Source organism: Triticum dicoccoides, chromosome 5A (genome assembly GCF_002162155.2).
Source record: "Triticum dicoccoides isolate Atlit2015 ecotype Zavitan chromosome 5A, WEW_v2.0, whole genome shotgun sequence".
Taxonomy (NCBI): Eukaryota; Viridiplantae; Streptophyta; class Magnoliopsida; order Poales; family Poaceae; genus Triticum; species Triticum dicoccoides.
In genome coordinates, this window is record NC_041388.1 from 406,455,142 (window position 1) to 406,464,918 (window position 9,777).

Below are 9,777 nucleotides of genomic sequence, written 5' to 3' on the forward strand. Positions count from 1 at the left end.
CACACATACCTCTCTAGGCCCTGCCAAATGCATCAACTACACATTCACACATGTTACATCACATACCCCATTGATCTAAAAAGCCCTCTCTTCATGTTTATTTCGCATACAGCATTCCTTTTGAATAAAGTGTGGCCAAAAAATTATTTTAGAGTCTCTACATATATACAACATTACAAAGTTATATGGAGGAGTACGAACGCTAACTTGCATTGCATGGTGCCCACAATGATATTTATTCCGCACTATGAATTTGTATATGTTTATACTATATACAAAGTTAGTCATAATAAAGAGAAACGAAGAGCATCTCTCTCTCCATCGCATACTCCCCTGTACGCCCCTTTCACGTATGCACACAAAACAATCTCCAGGTCCTCTAAAAGTAAGCTCCCAGAAAATTCACGCATGTTTCATCTTTCTCTCGCGATATATGCAATGACGATCATTGTATTTGAAGTGAAAGCACGATACGTACATTGGACTTCAGAATCCACTCATTACAGTCACCATTTACGTTTAGTGGTTATTATACAGTCACGGGCTCACCGTACAACTCTGTATTTGCTCATGACATGACTAGTTGACCAGTTAAATGCTCCACGTGGCACCTCTAGTGTTGCATCACATTATCTCACTACCATCGTGCCCACCTGTTGACTTGTATCTACTCTACATCTACACTGTTATAAAATACATAAAATACACTTTGATAAAAACAGAGTTGGTGATGATGGTGTGCCTGCCATCCTGCAATATAGGTCGTCCGATTTATATCTGACAGATAGGAAAGAAACTATGGCAATTTTGCAAAAAGGTACCCACACACCTCTCCACATTTGCAAATAAGGCCTTCCCTCGTTCATCCTTTTCTCTCACAAGATAAACAAGTCATACAAATGCATCTTGATGTTACGTGCAATGCACTGGCATCTTGCTAGTAAGAATGAACAAATGACAAAAAAATATTTGGACGGTGGTTCGAAGTCATGACCGCGGGCACAGCGGACAAGGTGGCCTTGTATTGGTATGCTGAGCCATCTGTTTTAACACACAGGAGCTGGTGTGGTGATTATACACACACGCACGCATGCACACGAACTGCATTCACGCAACACTCGCACAAACACATGCACCCACGCATGCACGCAACACTCGCATGTACACACGCAGCCACGCACGCACGGAAACACTCACACACACACACACACACGCATGCATGCACACACCAGTACACCACACAACCAACACACACTCTCACACTCAAGTGCTCAACCTACACGTGCATGCGCAGACATCAGGCCCTGACAGACACATACACAACCAGGTGATTCCCGCGCACGGGTTGGAGTCTTGTCGCGCCTGCGTAAAATTGTGTTTATCTCACATTTTGCCTATGCGAACTAATAGGTGGGACCCACAAGGAACGTGGTCAATTCAACTAGTTAGCATGGCGCCACGCAGACTATTTGGTCGGTCAACAGAGTGCAATCCGATGCTGAACTGTGAGCAAGTGACCGTATAATCACCGCAAAATGTATATAGTGACAGTAATCAGCTTATTCCGAAGTTCGGTGACCGTATTGCGCTTTTCTCTCTGTAGGCCCTCCAAAACTACATCTCTACACGTTCTCGCATGTTACATCTAACAACTATGCAATACAACACTACTACTACACTCTAACACAATAAATCATATGTGTTTTTAGTTTTACTAGATATCATATTGTTACTTATAATTATTCAGTTTACATACATTAAAATTGGCTTTGAAATGTATGGCCAGTATCATCTACCGCGCGGGAAAAATCCTGACCTTTCCTGTTTAATCGGGTTTGTATCAATGGATCGTGCGAACAGCAAAACTATAGTACTATAGAGTACAAGTGACAGTTCACTGGGCCGTCGTGTCGTCTACTCCTCCGTTGTAAGAGTGGAGCGCTCGCTTTCATAAATCTTCTAGTCCCTTTCATGGACATGTGGGACATCAAGCTACCGGGTCCACGTGCCATACCGGAATACAGTGCAGAGCAGCCGGGGTGAAGCACCCCAGTCATGGAGCCGGCGTAGTAATGATCAATGAGGCGTCAAATCAAAAAGTTGCACCTTTCCCGCAGTTAAGTTGGAGGGACGAAGCAACCATCATTTCACTCATTGCTGAATCCGCTTCTCCCTCATCTTCTTCAACTTAACCACGTGTTGCTTCTGCCGTTGTTCTGCCTCATGTGGGATGCGGATCGGCTTGGTAATGCACTGACACGTGGGACCGCATGTTAGCAAACCGCGAGGACAACGTCCTCCGAAAATAAGAAGCCTAATCCTAGACTTACAAAGGGCTATGTAGCTGCTACGCATACTTTCCATCTAATCTATATATGCCCCCCTGATTTTCAGGTGGGGTGGGCCTAATCCTCTCCTTTAATCCAATCAAATAGTCCCACATCACATCAGTTCGTAACTTTATGTAAACCATTACGTGGATGTAGCATTGCTCAAATAAGAAACCTCCCCCGCCATCCGCGTGGCAAAATCACCTCCTTTTTACTAATCTTGATTCTATAATTTTTTAGATCAATATAGTTGAGATTTGTATAGATAGCACACAGGAGCAAAACCAAGTGGTACGGTTAAGGGCATCCACAATGTGTAGCCAAATGTGAAAATAGCTTTTGGCATCGTGGGAACCATTGTGGACGGTGTTGCCAAAGCCAAAAAGATGGAACCGAAGCTCCCAGATTGATTGATTGAAGGAATAGAAAAATGCAATGTCGGTGGGAACGACACCTATGGGATCACAAGAATCCCTACTACAGTTGCGGGGCGCGGGGTCGTGAGAAGAGCGGATCAAATAGATAGAACACGGTTCATTTATCCAGGTTCGGGCTGCGGGGATGCGTAAAACCCTACTCCTGCTTTGGTGGATTGTATATCTGTGTTCTTAAGCTAGCTATGGGGCGTGAGGAGCTCCAAAAAGCCGAATCCTCCTCCTGGTCGCCTCGGGCCTCCTTTTATAGGAAAGGGGTTGCCATAGTGGCACACAGGAGGTGGAAAGGGAATAGTGATGTGAGGTTATCCCTCGCATTACATGACAAGGCGCATTTAATGCGTCTTGCCCAGGTGTCCTTGCTTTATCGGGGACGGGGGAGAGCCCTGTCTCGTCCGTCGCCGCTCCCTCTCGCGTCGACACGCGCCCTAGCCAGCGGCGCCCGCGGTGTCATGTAGGCAGGCAGGCAGCTGAGGTGGCGCAGTGGTGGGTCTCCACGAAGATCTGCATGCCTCCACGCAGGTGCCTGCCCAACTGGTTGGGTCGGCAGCTGCATGCGAATGGCGGTCGAGGTTTGACTAGCGTGGGCCTGATGGTGGCCCAACGGGTGTTCTTGGCAAGGGCCTTGCCGGGGCCCCGGCAAGGGTCTTGCCGTGGCGCCTGCTGTCATCCCCGGCAAGGCTCTTGCCGGGGGCCTTGTGGTCCTCCTTGGCTGGGATCCCGCCAAGGATCATCATCCTCTGAAGGGTCTATCTGATCTTGAATGTCTTCACAAAGATCTGCATGCCACCACGAGGATGTCTCTCGAATCCTTGCCCCATGGGGGCAGTGGACTCAAGGGTGACTCACTCCTTAGGTGTGGGGCGAGCTGCCACGGCAAGGGTCTTGCCGGGTTTGCTAAAACCGCCTCCCGGCAAGGATCTTGCCGGGGGGGTCCGTTTCGTCCCCTTTGCTCTTTGTGGTCTTGGTCTTGGCATCGTTATGCTTCTCCTGAGCTTCGGCCTTACCTTGGCTCACCTCCCTTGCCTTGCTCAGTGTGGTGGTGCCCGTGGCTCAGACTGCCCGTGCACAGTTATAGGGGTACAAAAAGCGTACCCCTCTTTTTGTACACCGACATGCAACGTCTCTCCTCTTTCTCCCATGCTTGGACGCATGTAGTACAGTATAGAGCATAGAGTCTACTCCCCTGTCCCTTCTATCACAAATCACAAAGCAGTGAGGCGTCAAATCACAAAAGGCCGGACGAAGCAACCATAATTTCACTCTTCGCTGACTCCGCTTCTCCATCGTCTTCTTCGAGAAACCATCTCACCGCACTAGTACTCCCGGTAGTACAAGTAAAGGACTTCCTGGATGCAAATAAGGCGGTTGTCTCGGCTTGCAGGCGGCACTTGCGAACGACTTACCGTGGTCTCCCTCAATGGTGTTCTCCGTCGAACGCACTTCGCCAAACTACCAAAAAAAGATATCGTCGACGTCACCGCAATGGGGAAGGAAGTCAAATATAGTTACTACCTCCATTTTTTTGCACACAAGGCCAATGTATCAAAATTACAATTTGCAAAGGGCCACTAACACTAATCGAGGCAAAATTGATGGGGTTAGAAACCAAGGACATTAATATCCCCTGCATGCATGCGGAAGTGAGAAGGTTGGTTTGCATGGCGCTGCATTAATCAAGCGATGAGGACTGAGATTGTTAGCTCTTTGGGCTTTGGAGAGAAAAATGCGCACTAATTGACATGTGAAACAAGGATTTGTATCGATTAAATCCCGCGAAGGAAACCCCCGCCTTTGTTTTTTAACACTAGCACTCCTAGTACGTACGTACTTATCCTGTTTGGGTCTAGGCCTTGCATTGCCAAACTTCGCCACACATTTTTGCCAAGATTTCCTAAAGTTTTCAAAATGAGAAGGAGGTACACTTGCGCACGGCTGTCGCGGTCGCACCGCACCCTCACACGGTCGCTCCTGCACGCCGCAGTCGCACTGCACCCTCACACAGTCGCTCCTGCACGCCGCACACCCAACCAAGGGAACGCACCCTCACGGACACGTGCTGTCGCATGTGTACAAATCAAACTCAGCCATCCTATCACTGACACATAATTTTCGTTCATAGAGTATGTTTATCCAACCGCATGTTGGGGAGTATCCTTACGGCCCGTGCGGTGGTTTGTTGGGGAAGAAGAAGAGGTGAGGAAGAAGGAAAGAAGGGTTTGGAGACATAGGATATTCATCCAACTGCCTAAAATGGTAGACTGACCCAAGTCAAGCGACTTGCATAACAAATATATGTTTTTACACAGCAAAAGATCCATAAAAACAACAACATAAAGAAAAACTATCACTGCTCACGGAAAGAGACGGCCTCATCGTCTTTGGCTGCCGGCGCGAACCAGCCGTCGCTGCCGACGTGTGTCTCCACACCATGGTTGTCCTCGGCCTCCAGCTACTCGTTCAAGCAGAGCGTGCGGGCGCTCTGCATGGACAAGAGCACATCCCTGTACAAGTCGAGGACATCCGGTTCCGTCTGCAGGATGGCAGCGGCATCCGCGCGCTCCGCGTCGAGTTGAGCCTCCGCCGCCCGGTTCAAGTCGAGGACGTCCGGTTCCGCCTATAGGAGGGCGTCGATGAGAGCGGCATCCGCGTGCTCTGCGTCGAGTCGAGCCTCTGCCGCCCGGTTCAAGTCCAAGACGTCCGGTTCCGCCTGCAAGAGGGCCTCGATGGCAGCGGTATCCGTGCGCTCCGCCTCAAGTTGAGCCTCCGTTGCCCGACTCACATCCACGACATCCGGTTCCGCCTGCAGGAGAGCCTCGATGGCAGCGGCATGCACGCGCTCCACGTCGAGTTGAGCCTCTGCCTCCCGGTCCTCCTTTAGTATCGCCATGTTGAACCGCTGGTCCGCCTGCACCATGGGGGAGTCGGACGGCGGCACGAAGTCGATGTCCATCGTCTCATACCCATCGGGGGCCTTCTACGTCGTGACCTCCACCATGAACATTGGATCGACTTCCTCCTCCTCATAGCTTGGCTCTAGAGAACTCGGGGATTGGCCCACCGCAAAGAGAGCTTCGGGACCGAGGTCTGTGGCGCCAACCGCCGCCGCAATTTCTGCGCGGCGCTCCGGCGTCAGCATCTTGTAGTAAGTGAACTTGCGGCACACCATGGCTTTCAGGCGAACTAGGGGACGCTTGATGCGGGCTAGGGGATCGAAAGGTGGGGGAATGGGCTGGAGATTTGGTGTGGTTTTAGGGCAGTGGCTGGCGTAGGCCGAGCAGCGAAGGTTCTGGTGTGAATAGTGGTTCCGGTGACGACCGGTCAATCTATTTTGACTATACATCGCTCTTGTCGCGTTCGCGTTGTAGCCCGGCACACTGGACCCTCCACGCACTCACCGAATGGAACGCGCTTCATCTTGCGTTTTCGCTCGCTAGTGGGACCACAGTTGAGGGCAAACCGACGTCCATCCCCCTCCCCCACCCGCGTCATTTATTATACCACCACTCCCTCCGTTTTATGCGGAGTAAATAAAAATAGAGGGAGTATACTACGGATGAGGATCCACTGACGTGGCCAAACCCATTGAGTAACTGACATGCGGGGCCTAGCAAGCATGGGGTCCGCCAGTAAGTGACCGAAAGGGAGGGTAAGGCAGGTATACCTACGTCAGAGGATCCACTTCCACTATACTACTTTGACCAAATGTGAGAGTAATAATATATGACATGCAACTTACACAAATGTTAGAGTAATAATATATGACATGCAACTTACACAAAGCATACAGGGTCTAATGCATTTTTCGAGGCTAACTTTGACCAAATGTTAGAGTAATAATATATGACATGCAACTTACACAAAGCATACGGTCAAATTCGTATGTGAAAGGAGTTTCCAATGATATAATTTTCACATTATACATCTCACGTACTATTAATTTTTCAATAGTCAAATTGGATACGATCTAGAGTACAAATCTAGGAGTACGTATGAATCTAACAATATTGATTGGGCGTTGCTGAATGTTGATACCTTTTTGATCAAAGTAGAGATACTTTGACTACACATAAAACTCATATGTAAACTAGAAAGGATAGGAGGGAGTATATTGTACGTTCAAAAATGAAACGAACATTGAATACCATTTATATATGATTTGCGGATGCTATGATCACCGGTTCAAAATTTTGAATCCGCCTTAGGTATCACGTGCCCCCACTCGTTCCCTCTCGATTTCATCTCGGGGTCTGGAGATCTATTGAAAGAGGACTAGGGTGGGTACATGCGAATGATACTCGGCAGAATGTTTAAATGAGGCATGCGAGAGGATGGACTCGACTGGAGGGCGACATGATCAATGGAGAAGAGGGTTGGAGAGGAATGAGAAATAAGCAAATGCCACTTGATTATACTTGAACGGCTCAAATAATCAATAAGTTGTCTCGCTTGGCCTACATAGTGAAAGGCCTAATGCGCAACGCGGAGCACTGACGGTCGAATATGGCCGGGAAAACAAGGAAACCGACATGTGGGGCACACCCGTCGGGACAACGTAGCGTAGACTAGTCCAATGGACGAGCTGGCCCACGACCTCCTCGCCACCGACAACCGTTCATGTGGGTCGTTGTCGCCAACAACGGGGCGCAGCTCCAGCACCACCTCTGGACACGGCGACCACAGTGAGTGACACGCTCATATCGTCGCTAGACACGGTCGGTTTCAGTGTGCCGAGGGTGGCGTTAGTGCTGTGGCACGACCAATGGTATGTTTGGTTTGTGCCCAAGGTTGCCCCATCAAAGCATTGGGTAGCCAAAATTTTGGTTGAGGTATTGGTTGCCCATGATTTGGCCGACATTGGCAGGAAAAATGAATTAGAGTTGGCTAGAGTTCATTGGCATGCCAAAGAAATGGCAACCATCCAAACAAAGACCAATCTTTGGGTCATGACCAAAATTTTGGTTGAGGTATTGGTTGCCCATGATTTGGCCGACATTGGCAAGAAAAATGAACTAGAGTTGGCTAGAGTTCATTGGCATGCCAAAAAAATGGCAACCATCCAAACAAAGACCAATCTTTGGGTCATGACCAAAATTTGGGTAAGGTGCCCTTTGGCCACAATCCAAACACACCCCAACACCCGGCTCGTTGAGGATGCACGGGGCGCCGTGACGCGTCCGCGGAGTGGTGTAGCGCGGCCAACTGCATCCTCTGGACCTGAGACCATGCCGGGTCATCTTGCTTTTTCAATGACGTGTGGGGATCGCATGTGAGCAAAGGGCATCTCCAACGTTGCCACGACCGTAGCTGACTACCCTGGCACACCAAAACCCTCATCCCTCGCGCCATCGCGCGGTGCGTTCCCAGCCAGCGCCAGCTGCCCGCATTCATGTCATCTGTTTGTATGTCGTCGTTAAGAGGCTCGGTGCCCGAAGAACCAACTCCGGCGACTTAATGACGCACCTAGACACTTGGCCTCACCAGAATGCGCTACTTACAGCGGCAACGCCCAGCTAACCTCCACACCATAGCGCATCGTCCTCCTACCTGGCACCACATCCGCCATGACCGCAAGTGTGAACGCTCTATGGGAGAGCTTGTCTTCAGGGATGAAGCTCGAGGTCGCCGCCCTCGCTCAAGTCGCCTCTCGCGATGCAATAGCGGCGTAGCCGGACGTGGACGCGACCGCACAAGCGGTGGCCACGCTGGCGGCCGACGACGGGAGCACCGTCAGCCAAGCGTCCTACTTGCCGCCGTCCAACGTCCGGCACCGCCGAGGTCGGGGACTCCTCCGAGGATGAGTAGGGCATGGGAGGCGGGAGGGCATGGTGTGCCAACTGGCTGGTCAGTATCCCGTGTTCTACTCTTCCTCGTCGAAGACCGCACCTTCACTTCACGGGTCTTGAACCCCGCCCCCGTACATAGAGATCGCAGATGGAGGACGTCGGTTGCCGCCGTAGAATAGGTTTAGGGTCGGGTTTCTTTTATTTTTCTGTCCTATAAAAGTTTGAAATGTAATGAAAATCTGTCGTGTTTGCATTAATCTCGGCCGGTGTATATGAACTTTCACAATAATATACATATTGTAGGAGTACTAGCAAGATGCCCGTGCGTTGCACGGAAGATCAAGATCTTGTGGGAGAACAGGATGAACGAGGGAAAGCCTTATCTGCAAATGTGGAGAGGAGTGCGGGTAAATTGTCATAGTTCCCTTCCTATCCGTTAGATATAGATCGGACGGCCTATATTGCAGACTGACAGGCACACCATCACCACCAACTCTGCTTTTTATTGAACCGAGACAAATCTAACATGCGAAGTAAAATAAACACATAGGGTCTATACATACACATATTATCTTAGGCACTCCAATAGTACGTCCACTACACATTCACGCATTTCACATCTTTCTACATCTACGGGAACCTACGAAGGGTTAACGTAAATTGCCTCTCTCTCTCCTCCCCTGATTTTCATGGTAGTGGGCCCCTCCCTCCCCCCAATCTACAATCAACAGCTCACACATTTCACATTACGTTAATTATGTAACTGGGATTACATAGGTGTAGCATTACTCGTCCTAAAAAACCCAACTAAGCCAACCTCCCAGCATATCGCGCGGGAAAAGACCCGGCCGTGCCGTTTTAGTCGGGATTACCGGATTACTAGTAGTAGTATCGATGGATCGCACGAAGCAATAATTTTTTTTTGAGGGGGCGAAGCACCTAGTTTAAAAAGAAAAAGGCGGTACACTCAACACTCCTGCCGCGGTCACATTGCACCCCACACACGTTCGGTCCTGCACACGGCTCACGCAAACGGAACGTGCTTCGGCTTGCCTCTTCACTGACATGTGGGACTGCACTTGGAGAAACCGACCATGCGCCAAACTCCCCCCGCCCACCGCGCGAAAATCCTCCCCCCTCCCACACCCAAAAATTCCCCCCAAATCCGATTCAACCGCCCTTCGGCCAACTAGCCAATAATATTCCCCAAACCCCCTCCCCCCTGTC